At 38.7% G+C, this 13,784-nt stretch overlaps 1 long non-coding RNA gene across 1 annotated transcript in view; it reads right to left on the bottom strand.

The window, feature by feature from the left end:
• Positions 1-11,194, bottom strand: part of LOC117079289 — a 33,773-nt gene extending 22,579 nt beyond the window's left edge. The window contains exon 1 of the long non-coding RNA XR_004435359.1: positions 11,107-11,194. This is a non-coding gene — a long non-coding RNA (uncharacterized LOC117079289). The remainder of the gene's footprint in view (positions 1-11,106) is intronic.
• Positions 11,195-13,784: the final 2,590 nt, after the last annotated feature.

Genomic DNA, 13,784 nt, shown 5'->3' with positions numbered 1-13,784 from the left:
GAGATGGAAGGGGAAGGGAAACAGAGCACACACAACTTCTTTCAGATAATGTTTTTCTTTCGAAGAAAATTAAAGTAACATAGGGGACTTCCAAGAACCAAGGGGCCCACAGATCGGTATTATATTCATGCTAGAAATCCAGGCCAGATACTACAGGGCAAGATGATTATGGTTCCCAATACTGTCCAAAGACAGTAATCTGTGAGTATCATGTCTTAGGTGCTGTGTGACTATCCATCTTGAGTGGATTGTCTGTGCTGGACTGTGTGGACAAGTTAACCACTCTAGGACTCTGCTTTTACACAGACATGATAAGGAGGTTGGATTAGTTGCTTATTTGGATCTTTGGGAACTGCTATTCTAGTATGATGTCTTTATGTGCTAGGGCAAGTGGCCTGATTCTGAAACTCACAAATATTTGTTTTAGCAGAAGAAGAAAAATGTGGATTATTTTCATCTTACTATTTAAGAGTAGCAGAATGTCTATGTGGTTCCAGCTCGGCCTCAATAGTAAATGACAAATACTAATATAATCAAGTTGATTTGGGGTTCTCAATAAGCTCTCACAAGCTGGAACTGCTAATGAGATGCTTTAAAAATATTCCCCTTTGTATAGTGAAACAACTTTGGAAATTGTAACTTGAGAGAATATGGGTATTTATGTATAGCCCACCTTTTGGCTGAGATTTGAGATGACATTTTTCTTTCAACAAAACTCTCAAGTGGCACACTATGATTTATAATTTTATTTGGCTATTGTCTGCATATGCTGCAGAAAGTTGAAAAATTATTCAAATCCTGCCAAGTGTATTTACAGTTATTTTTCTGCTACTCAGATTCCCTCCTTCAAAACATTTTAAAGTCTCCATATAGAATCAAGATTGGACTTTTCAGAGAAAGGAAAAAGTAAGTGAGAGAGACCAAGTTTTTGTCTTTTCTCAGAGAATGATGAAGTAGATTTTAGAGTCTTAAACTACATTGAAGGGCTGGGTTGGCAATAAATCTCTACTTGCAACTTGAACTAGTCAGTCTCCATCGACGTTTCAGACCTGTGTCTCATAAGAATTAGGAAAACTCTTCATAAGCATCTTAGAGTGGATCAGAACCAGATCATTACCAGAAAAGGAAAGGTAGTTTTGTCCTGAGTCCTTACCTTATTACAATGTTTTTTTTTTTTTTTTTTCAGTCGACTGACCCAAATTTAGACTTTGCAGATAGAAATGACATGTATCTGACAGCACAGAAGCCGAAATGATTCAATGTAAAGGTCAAACCTCACATAAAAGAAGAGTCGAATGAGAAAGTTTACAACATTCCCCAGAATTGCTCTTCTCATTTAATTTAACAATCCCAGCACTTTGGGAAGCTGAGGTGGATGGATCACGACGAGGTCAGGAGTTCGAGACCAGCCTGGCCAATATGGTGAAACTCCATCTCTACTAAAAATAAAAAAAGCTAGCCAGGCATGGTGGTGTGCACCTGTAGTCCCAGCTACTCTGGAGGCTGAGGCAGGAGAATCACTTGAACCTGGGAGGTGGAGGTTGCAGTGAGCCGAGATCACACCAGTGCACTCCAGCCTAGGTGACAGAGCGAGACTCCGTCTCACAAAAATCAATCAATCAATCAATAATAAGATTTGCCCATCTTAAAATATTATCCTCAGCACTCTCTTCTCTCTTGCCTCCCTCACATTATTCCTCAGGCTCCTTCATTTTTTTTCTTTCTGCCTCCAGAAGCATCCTCTCTCATCCCTGCTTGCATATCCACCTATAGAGTCCTTCCTCCCATCAAGCATGGCCTGCTTCCAGGTCCCATTTCTCAGCCTCTGAGAAACAGGGCTTTAACTCCTGCCAGCCCTTGTGGCATTTACTGTATAGATCTCTGTTCACGTTGCCCGTGCCCCGTGTTAGAACTATACATGCTTATGTGTTTTCTTCTAGACTGTAAACTTGAAGACAGATGTAGTTGATGTTGACCCTTGTATTTATTGCATGATATGCTACATAATGGATATTCCATAAATTTTTTGAATTAAATTCACTCGTATTTAGTCTTTCTTAATGTATAGTTAATAATGTACACATGTATGTCAATGATACGGGAAAACAAAGTAAAATGAAGGTTAAATGTAAAGAGGAAACAAGAGTAGAAACTTCAGAGATTATCAATGTTCATTTTTTGCACTAGGATGCACAGTTAGGTTTCATTGCCTCAAACCTCAATTTCCAATAATAAATAATGTCATTCCTGAGAGAGGAGGAAAGAGGAAAACAACCAAAATTTGAGGATGCAGGGATTATGCTTGCTGCTTTTTTTTTTTTTTTTGGAAGTAAAATATGTTTACTTGTAAAAATATTTGAGCCAAAATTATTTCACATGTGAACAAAATAATAGAATTAAGACTATTCTCCATTTAGCAGAATTTGCTCTGAATATCCCAAGTACCCCAGAACCTATAGAGGGAGTACTTTTTAATTTTAATATGTTTAATTGACAAGAATTGCATATATTTAAGGTATACAACATGGTGATTTGATATACATATATATTGTGTACCAATTACCACAGTCAAGTTAATTAACACATTACCACCCATAGTTACCATTTTGTGTATTTATATGTGTGTGTGGGAAGGACACTTAAAATCTGCTCTCTCAGGCTGGGTGTGGTGGCTCACACCTGTAATCCCAGCATTTTGGGAGGCTGAGGCGGGGGGATCACCTGAGGTCAGGAGTTCAAGACCAGCCTGGCCAACATGGTGAAACAACGTCTCTACTAAAGATAGGGAAGATTAGCTGGGTGTGGTGGGGGATACCTGTAATCCCAGCTACTCAGGAGGCTGGGGCAGAAGAATTGCTTGAACCCAGGAGGCGGAGGTTGCAGTGAGCAACCATTGAGATTGCACCATTGCACTCCAGCCTGGGCAACAAGAGTGAAACTGTCTCAAAAAGAAAAAAAAAATTATGCTCTCTCATCAGATTTCAAGTAAACAATGCAGTATTATTAACCATAGTTACTACGCTGTACATTAGATACCTATAATTTATTATCTTATAAACTAAATATTTATACTCTTTGACTAACATCTTCCTATTTCCTTCACTCCCTAGCCCCTGGCAACTATCATTCTATTCTCTGCTTAGATGGGTTTGATTTTTTTAGACATTACATCTAAATGAGATCATGCCTTGTCTTTCTGTGTCCGGCTTATTTCACTTAGCATAATTGTTCTGCAGGTTGATCCATTGTTGTTGTAAGTGATATGACTTCCTTTTTTAAGGCTGAGTAATAGTCCATTGTGAGGGCGTATGTGTATATTTGTGTGTGTATGTACATAATCACCCTTTCTTCATCCATTTATCCATTGATGGTCTCTTAGGTTGCTTCCATAGTGTGGCTGTTGTGAATAATGCTGCAGTGAACATGAGAGTGCAGATACCTCTTTGACACAGTGATTTCATTTGCTGTGGATATAAATCCAGAAGTGGGATTGATGGGTCATATGATAGTTCTTTTTTTAATTTTTCAAGGAACCTCCATACTGTTTTCTATAATGGCTATACCAGTTTACATTTCTACTAACAGTTGCACTTGGTACTTTAAGACAGGCATTGCTAGTCTCATTTTTCAGGGAGGTTGAGTCACTGCACAGCCTGTCACAGTCAATAGAGCTGAAATCAGAATCTGGACTCAGAAGTGTGGGATGCCAAAGGCCTAGCTCTTCTAATGTGCTGTACTGCCTTCCTAAGCAATGATGATGGTAAAATGTTTTTTAAAAAAATGATATACAGACACACCACTGTCAAAAAAAGCCCAGTTTTCTTTTACAACTTTGCTTCTATATTCCAGATGCCACTAATACACTGTCAATCAGAAAAGGGCAGGATTTGTAAGTTCCAATCAATTTAGGGTCACCCTGAGGTCTTTCAACTTCTATCTACCTAGAACCATCTTCCCCCTTAGTAACTGTACCCTTATCCTCTCACTCCACCAGGGCTTTGCTCAAATGGCGTCTGTCAGGAAGACTTTCTCTGACCATCCTGTGTAAATCTGCAGCCCCGTCCCCGCCCACCAAGTTTTCTGGCTCAACATACTGTATTTTTCCTCAGAGTATGCATCCCCATCTGACACATCATGAGATATTTGTCTATTTGTGTGATGCCAGTCTTCTGCTCACTAGAATGTAAGCAAGTTCTATGAGGGTAGGAACTTTGCTCTGTTTGTTCACTGATGTATCCTCAGTGTCCAGAGAGTGCCTGGACACCCCCAGTATGTATTTATTGAATGGACGAACAAACACAGAAAAGACCATTCTACAGCTCACATAGCTGATTCATAATTAGTGCTCCTGGTAGTTCCTCTATGACTAGAAAATTTGGAATATTTTTCTTCCTCCAATTTACCTTCCTGGTGTCCAGAAAATTCCTGCCTTTGCTCACCTTACTGCTTCCCAAACTACTCCCCACAACTTCTCTCTTGCTTTTGCCTAGGTGACTTTTATCACAAATCACCCACATAGACCTACAGTTGTTATTAATTGTTGTGAAATTTCTTGCAGTCATCTACAGGCTCCCCAGCATCTTTGTAGTACTACACACAATTCAGCACACAACTTACAGATTAAAAATAAAAACGTGTATTGCTGATTTCTTCACATTACCAAACCTGACTACTTTGATAGCTTATGTTTGGAGCATTTATTAAGGGCCCTTTAAGTTAGATGCTGATGAAATAATATAATATGCGGACACTCTTATATTGCCTGCAGAGCTCTCAGTCCTAGTTTTGCGGATCAGATCTGCACCTGAAGCCGCTCAAACACTTCATACCCAAAGCCAAGTACTGCAGAAGCCTCCGTGAAGAACAATGTAGAAGTGTTTGTAAAGGAGCAATAACATTGCAAGGCAAGCATCAGAAATAGTAAAGGGGACTGAAAGCATAGAAAATAAAACAAAAAGTTTCAAATTTTTAAAAGTAAGCATTGTTGGCCCATGCCACATCTTTTCTGGAATTAAGCTAGATGGGCATTTTGTGCAAGTTCATTCTGGAGAGATGTTTGTTTTTGGCCCCAGTTCACCTACTCCAGCCCTCTTGCATCTCTGTAAAGCCTCTCCTCTCTATACCTTTTGCTTCACCATTCAGTGCATGAGTGTCTTCAACAAAAAGCTTTTTGTTGAAAGTTCTAGGATTTACCTTCTCATAATACAAATTCTCAAAGCTTTATAATGAGTCAGAAACTTTCCAAGCCTTCTAACAGAAAGAGCATTAAATCATTATTTAATTTTAAAACATATGGTTTACTGAATTCTTAATGGATTTTATAAACAAGATTATTTGGCTGACTGAGAGTATGGGTGTGTGTACTTTGCTCTCTCAAAAGTGTCATATTGGTCTGCACAGGAAAATACACCCCTTATGTTTCAGTCATTCAAGGGCCCTTTACCTCTAACAGTCTGAGCTTCAACAGGGACTGTTGTATCCTCTTACCCATGTGAATGTGAATAGGAAACCTATACAGGTGCTGGTTTGAGTAATGGAATTTACAACAGCCCCAGCCTCTGTTCTATCAAATTAAGAAAAGGATACAGATGGCTCTTTGAATACAACAACAAAAAAAATCAAGGCAAAAGAGTAGAATTTGGAAGGACACTCATAAAACCAAGGTGACAGCTCCCTGTAGGCATTTACTATACCAAAAAGAAAGGTTGTTTAGATTTGTTGCCAGAACATACAAAAAGAAAAATGTGTGTTCCTCATTTCCCTGGCTCTGAAGCTTATATTTTCAACATCTGTGTTAGGGCTCCTGTTGCCATTGCGTTACTTTCCCGCTGTCTGGATGGGTTGCTCTGGTGTGGAACAAGGATCCTCACAATGATCCCACACTGTCTACAGGCCTCTCCTGATCTTTCACAATGTATTTCTGATACCCACAAATGGCCATGGACTGGTTTCTTCCCTGATATAGCCTTGTCTACCATGTTGGGGAGTGAGGTCCCATACATTGGACCTCAAAGAAGGTTCAAACATACACTTAGGCATTCCTGTGATAATCACCAAACCATAGGAGACTATAAATTGTCCTGTCTGTCTATGTCATTCCCTCATACTGCATAGCAAAGCAAGACCTTGGGGAGGTAGAGGTTAGAAGCAGGGGCCTCAGAAGGTGACTGTGGAGTATCCTGTTTCCTTGAGGTAACTCTATTTGCCTCCTTTGTCTATAGCCTCTCACTTTAATCTCAATATTGTGACCGCCAGGGAAAGCTCCTTTTTTTTTTTTTTTTTTACATAAGGTCTCACCCCATCACCCAGGCTGGAGTGCAGTGACATAATTGTAGCTCACTGCAGCCTCAAACTCCTGGACTCAAGGAATCCTCCTATCTTAGTCTACTAAATAGCTGGGACTACAGGCAAGTACCACCACACCCAGCTAATTTTTTAAAAGATTTTTTTTTGTAGAGATGAGATCTCACTATGTTGCCCAGACTCATCTGTAATTCCTGTTCTTAAGCAGAAATCTGCATTTTTAACCAACACTTCAATAGGTTCTAAGGCAGAGACTTAAAGGAGACTGCCTGCTACGTTCGAAAAGCACCAGTCTACATAATAAAGCCCAGTCCCTTAGCGTGATATTGGTGAATTTTTCCAGCTCCCTCTTCTGCTCCTCTCCTGCACCCACTTCACTTAACCCACAACTCCTTGCAATTAACATTTGGCCAAAACTGAACTCTTAACATTTTCTGAACACATGGAGTTACATCAAAATTCAGAGCTTTTGTGCTGACTACAATGGCCTATTTTCATCTTCAGGCCTTGCAAAGACCTGCTTATTCTGAAAGAGGCAGTGTGGAGCCACTTTACCTGATAATGCTCCGTGGCTCCCTTCCTGCCTTTTATGGCCCTCTGTCTTCTTTCTCAAACCATAATTCCTCCTCTCTCCCTCTGTGGGGTTAATTGGCTTACACTTCTCACTATCCTTATCATACTCAGTGGAAAAACCAAATCACCACCTCCTTAAAGTTTTTCCAGATTTTGTGAGATATGCTGTTTCTTAAACATCCATGACATGTTTTCTTAATCTGCCTTATGTCACCTGTCAATTCTATCTTAAAGTTAAGCGTACATGTTAATAACATGTACTGCTAATAATGTACTAATTATGTAATGTACTATTATGCAGTACTACTAATAAAATTAATAGTACATATTGATAGAACATAGTACATATATGTGTGTATACATATATATATAGCACTTGATATGTGTCAGACCCTATTCTAAGCACTTTTCATAATTAAAACACTTAAGCCTCATATCAACTTTTGGAAGTAAGTGTCACTATTGCCCCCCACTTTGCAGGTGAGGAAATCAAAAACAGAAAGGCTAAGTGACTTACAAAGTCATACCACTACTAAGTGGCTAGGCCATAGTTTAAACCTGGTTAGTCTGGCTCTAGAGACCATGCTCCTAACTGTTACTCTACATAGCTCCTCTGTACATTTGGAGTTTATGTACTTTTGACTTTTTTTTTCTTCCATCTTGGCATCCTGTGGCTCCTGGAACATGATGGGCACTCTTCAAACACTTGAGTTAAACTACATGGGGTGATTTTTTTTTTAGGAGGTCATAGAATTCTCACGTTTGGGAACTGACGTGATTTGGCTGTGTGTCCCCACCCAAATCTCATCTTGAATTGTAATCCCCACATGTCAGAAGAGGGGCCTAATGGGAGGTGATTAGATTTTGGGGGTGAATTTCCCCCTTGCTGTTCTCATGATAGTGAATGAGTTCTCATGAAATCTGATGGTTTAAAAGTGTGGCACTTCCCCCTTTCAATCTCTCTCTCCTGTTGCCATGTAAGATGTACCTTGCTTCCCCTTCACCTTCTGCCATGTTTGTAAGTTTTCTGGGGCCTCCCCGGTCATGTGAAACTGTAAGTCAATTAAACCTCTTTGCTTTAAAAATGACCCAGTCCCAGGTAAGTTTTTATAGCAATATTAGAATGGACTACTACAGGAACCCTTAGGGAAAAACTTCAGTATATCTGAGACTGAAATTTCTGGTGATGGTAAAGGGCAAAGCATAAATCCATATTGGAAGTTAGCATTTTCTCATGATTCTTCTTCTCTTGCATACCTTTCCAAGTAGTTTTCATTTTCATTTGTTTTACATTTTCTTAAGATATGTTCACACTTATATTTTAAACGATGGAAAGATAAAGATCACTTGCAAATGCCAACTGGGAAGAGTGTTTATTTTAAACAATGCTGTTCCGGTGCACCAGCTGCTGTTGCTATGCTTGCATATTGGTTGCTAGGGGTAGTGAGAGAATTAAGCCTGTGATGTCAAGATGACAATTTGCTTCAACCCCATGTTCTATTGGCTAGGATTTTTCTGAGATGAGGAATTCTCAGTCCTGAGCAATTAGCAAAGTACTTGGCTTCAACTTGCAGAAATAACTCATATTGCAGAGATAACTCATTGTAATCTAGTAGTTTTCCAAGGGTAGAAGAAACTCAGAAAGTAAAGAAACTCAGATAGTGCCTGGGATTTTAGGATTCAGAATTTGGACAACAGTTTTTAAAAGTTTACATCTCCCCCAAAGGATGATTAAACCGTTACGGAAAGTTAATACCAGTGGTGTAAAATGAGAAAAGGGAAACCTGCCTTTAATGCCAAGGTATGTTATCTGTCCAAAAGGTGATTTATTTAAATATGTCAGTTGCCATATCAACACTGGAAAAGAGACTTCACTATTTTTGAAATTATCCCACTATGAAAGTAGGTTTGTAGATTCAGGTTTATACAGAAAATATTTGTGTGTGCATAATGTTGCCTGAAATTTATATTCAAACTGATTAAAAATTCCTTAAGCACCTGCTACAAGTAAAATATTGTCTTAGGTGGGAATGCTGAGTGATCAACTATCCCAGCTTCCTTGGGGCTGCCCCAGTTTTGGTATTGAAAAATATCACATCCTGGGAAACCCCTCGGTCCTGGGCACACTGAGACCAGTGGTTACCATACAAAGAGAAAACCAAATAAGACTAAACTTAGGTCCAAACACTTTCATTGTGGCTAGGAACACAAGTTGAACACCCTAATAATCAAGGAGCACAAACAATAAAAGCTTGCATTACTGAGTGCTTATGAGGTAAGTATTATACTATTATCTCCATTTTAAAGATGAGCAAACTGAGATACACAAGGGTAAAGAAGTTAGTTAGTGAAGGCACCAGAATTTAAACCCAGAAAGTTTAGTTTTAGAGCACACACCACAATCAGCACTGTATGGAAAGTTCTCCAAGAGCAGAGACAGGCAGAGACAGGAGCACTGGGGAGGACATCATGGAGGGGCTGAATGACTACATCTTGGCTTTAAAAAGTGAGCAAAAGTAAGAGAGTTAGAAAGGGGACGAAAATATCATTTATAAATGGGAAAATCACACAAGCAGTGGTCTGGAGTGAAGATCACACAGCATGGACTGGAGTGAAGAATGGGCTGAACCTTCTTTTTCCAGAGGCAGAAAGGAGTAAGTTTTAGGGAAAAGGATGGAGTCCGTTTCCCTAATAGGGGGGTACTGAGACAAATTAATGTAACAAGAGATAGAGAAAGAGAGAGAGAGAGAGAAAGAAAGAAAGAGAGAACAAAAGAAAAGAAAGAGGAAAGAAAAGAAAAGAATAGGGAGAGGGAAGGATGGAGGGAAGGAGGGAAGGGAGGGAGGGAGGAAGGGAGGGAGAAGCTTTCCTAGGAGAGATTTAACCTCTTGGGTCACGGACGAGGTCACCTACTGAGCGGTGGATTGAGAGATAGGGAAAGATATGAAGGTTTACAAGCTCCTTTCTTGAGCTGTTTTAGGAAATCCACAGGTGTCCAACAAGAGGATTCCTGAGCAGTAGGAGGGAGTTGAAATTGCACAGTAATAATTTTTAATTCAAAAATAACACAGCCATATTATAAGAAACTCTGGAAAATAAAAGGAGAAATCTGCCATAAACTATGCTATAATTTTAGATTTTTACCATATGTTTGTTTCTTTCACACCTAAAATCATAGTGTACTTATAGATCCAAATCATGCATTTGTTTTTTACTTAATTTATTACCATAAGTATTTCCCATGTTATTGCATAGTCTTTATAACCATCATTTTAACAACCAGTTAATACATTATGTGTGGTGTTAAGATTCAGAATTTGGACAAGAGTTTTAAAACTTTATAGCTCTCCAAGGATGATTAAACCATTATAGAAGGTTAATATCTATCTATCTGAGGTATCTATCCTGGGTATAGTCCACAATTTCCTAATCATTATACTTCATTAATATTTCTAATGTTTTCCTTCCATAAATGAAGCTAGAATGACATCTTCATGCTTACATTTTTTTCCCACAATTTAACTGGCTCTCATATGGGCCTTATAACTTGTCTTTTCTTAGCTTCCATGTGGCTGTGAAGCAATAAGATTCATTTTTCACATAAACATACACATGCTAACATATCCAAGCGTGTGTTGTCTCCTTTAAAGAAGCAAAAAGTGTTTCCTTGGAGAAGCATTTACTTATCTTGCTGGCATTTTTAATGACTTTGAATGTTTGGATCTGTTTTCTTCTTTGTCATTCCTTCAGATATATATTTGCCACCTGGAATATTGGCCTATGTCTTGTCTATATCCTCAATTCTCATTATTTAGCCACATCACTTCCTGCCTTAGAGGACTTAGCATTAAATAACACTGAGTTCGACCAAAACCTTTGTTACCACCCAGACTTTCACCTCAGAAATCCCTGCCTCTGTTCCCAGCTTCTGACAACAGCCCATGCACACCCTCATGTCTCTCTCAAACTGGTATCCCTCCCTGCTGCAGAGGGAGCTCATAGACATCTCTTGTTCCCATTTTTTCAAATCTTTAAACCAGCTCTTAACTTCCCAGCTTTTCCCTCTCATGCCTGTGACTTCCTTCGTCCCCTCTTCCAGCAGCCCCCTCTCCTGCCTCACCTTTCTACTGCCCTGTCCTACCAATGCTGACCCTGGGCCAGTTCACCTGCATGCAGTCTCCTCCCCCACACCTGGCCCAAAGCCCTGCTGGGTCCAGTAGCAGGGGATACCTCACAAATTGGCCTCCCATCCAAGCTGTGTCCTCAGGCTTCTCAGCAGCCTTTCCCTCTCAGGGACTTCTCCAGTCTCCCATGTCCCTGACTACCTGTATTCTTCAACTCTTGGTTCTTGAACAGTAACTCCTTTGTTATGTCAGAGAAAACAGAGGCCGACATTTGTGAACTTCCTGATCTTCCCACTCCATGCCTGTAAATTTGTCTTTCTTTAAATCCTGCCTTTCTTTCTCCTTCTTTTTCTCATAGAAAGTATTGTTCCTCTTTCTGTCTAAAGCTAATCCTTTTACTTTCCACTGATATCATCCCATTCAGATTCCTCTGAGACCATGTCCCATCAATAATAAGTTCTCTTTCATTTCCACTGGTTCCCTCTTTCAACATGGAGATACACTTAAGACTCTCCCATCTAAAGGGTGAAAGGAAGACAGAGTTATAGTAAGTGCCTACTACATGTTGGTTACTTGAGAATATATTATCTTATATAATCCTCATAACAGGTTTATGAGTTAGGCATTATTATCTTTATTCTTTGATTTAGATAAGAAAACTCAGATTCAAGGAGGTTAAATGGACCAAAGTTTTAAGTTAGTAAGTGGCAGAGCCAGAATTGAAACTGACTTGGTCTAAATGGCAAAACCATGAATGCTGCCTCCATTAGCCCACTCCAATTTCACTTGTCTTTCCCCTCACAATCATATTTCTTAATAGAGTAACAAATCACTTAAGTTCTACTTCAACCTGATTTGCTAATGAGTTGTCTCTGTGGGATTGTTTAAGATGTATGTACACGTTGAATATGCAACCAGGAACTTCTTACCCAACCTAGATAACACTTTGATTGGTCAGCAAGGCAGAAAGAAACTTGCTGACCATGGTTTCTTTGGCTACCCACTTGACTTGTGGATATTAATCACCATCTGCAGTAACTTCCACAGGAAGGGTAATACTATATACATGAATAATAACAGTCTGTGGTATGATGATGAATGTTTAACAACTGCTCTCTGAAGAAAGATCTTTGATTAGTAGTGTTTGCCAATTTCTATAGTGAAATACTCCCACCATGAGGAGTATTTAATAATGCCCATGTTTAACAACTTTCTTGCAAAATCCTAAAAATTTAACAATCACAAGCCTTTCTGAGCTGGTTCCAGTACACCATTGTATTAGCTAACAGCTAACAGTTATTGAGCACGTGTTAAGTGTTTTCAGCATTCTAAATGCCAAGAAGTATTATCCCACTTAATCCTGCAATACATTTTTATCCATTTCACAGATGAAGAAACTGAGAGATTAAGTAACCTGGCCAAGGTCATGCCATCATGTGTGGGATCTGGAAGTATACTGAGCACCTAAAAGTGCTATTTTCCTGTATGAAAAAATATACAAACACCTCACTACTTTAGCCTTCTTTATTTCTAATAATGTTTTAAGGATCTGGTTCAAATTTTGACATCATATGATTTAAGGAGAAGATGTATATTTAAAATAAATATGTAATTTTCTACCTTAGTTCTGAGAAGTAAGTATCAGGAAGGCAGGGGTCTGATCTTCTGATGATTCTGTATATCTAACATTTAGCTTAGTGTACAGCAGGTAGCAAAAACTCATAAAAAGTGCTGAAACAATGTAATATGGTAATTCTTATCCCTTCCTTGAAAGTCTCCTAAAACCTTTATAAGGTATGTAAATGTATTTCAAATAATTAAAGATTTTATATTTATATCCCTTGACAAAATAATACTACTCTTGGGATTTAATTCTTAGGAACTAATTCAATAGAAGGAAGAGAAAAAACAAATTATACAAAGAGAAAAAATGTTCGTTGCAGTGCTAGCTACAGAAGCAGATAAATGAGATATAAGTAAATATCCAAAAGTAGGGAAAAGGTTAAATTACAATACGTTTCTTCATGTAACTTTCAGGTAGCCAATAAAAATGATAAGAATTTCATTTACAAGATGAAAAAATTAAAGCAGGACATAAAAGTTTATTCACAACTTGATTGGGAACATGTTACTCAAGGGCCAAGAGTACAGGGTTTAGATTTGGACCTGTACTCGATTCCAGGATCTTTTAACTTGTCATGCCACCTAGGGCAAGTTGCCTAACTTTCCTAAGTCTCATTCTCTCCTTTAAAATGAGGACAACACTCTCAGAGTCATTGTGGGGACTAAATGAGCAAGTATGGACAGTGCCTAGAACAGCATCAGGCACACAGATCTATTACATATGCATAGGAGCAAGGGCTGGTAGGGAATATGGACAAAGAAAAAAATAATTGATGCCTTTGGGTAGAAAAACTGTGGCTTAATTTAAAAATTTTTGATAGTTTCCTTTGCTGTGCAAAAGCTCTTTAGTTTGATAAGGTTCCACTTGTCTATTTTTGTTTTTGTTGCAATTGCTTCTGAGGACTTAGCCAAAAATTCTTTGCCAAAGCCAGTGTTAAGAAGAGTACTTCCTAGGTTGTCTGTCTTCCAGGATTTTTATAGTTCGAGGTCTTGCATTTAAGTTTTTTATTTATTTTGAGTTAATTTTTGTATATGGTGAAAGTTAGGGGTCTAGCTTCAATCTTCTGCATGTAGCCAGCCAGTTAACCCAGCACCATTTATTGATTAGGGATTCCTTTCTCCATTGCTTGTTTTTGTTGGCTTTGTTAAAGATCAGATGGT

Source organism: Trachypithecus francoisi, unplaced genomic scaffold (assembly GCF_009764315.1).
Source record: "Trachypithecus francoisi isolate TF-2019V2 unplaced genomic scaffold, Tfra_2.0 Lachesis_group0, whole genome shotgun sequence".
NCBI lineage: Eukaryota > Metazoa > Chordata > Mammalia > Primates > Cercopithecidae > Trachypithecus > Trachypithecus francoisi.
Note: the sequence above shows the minus strand (reverse complement) of the source record. Positions and strands in the feature narration are given on the sequence as shown.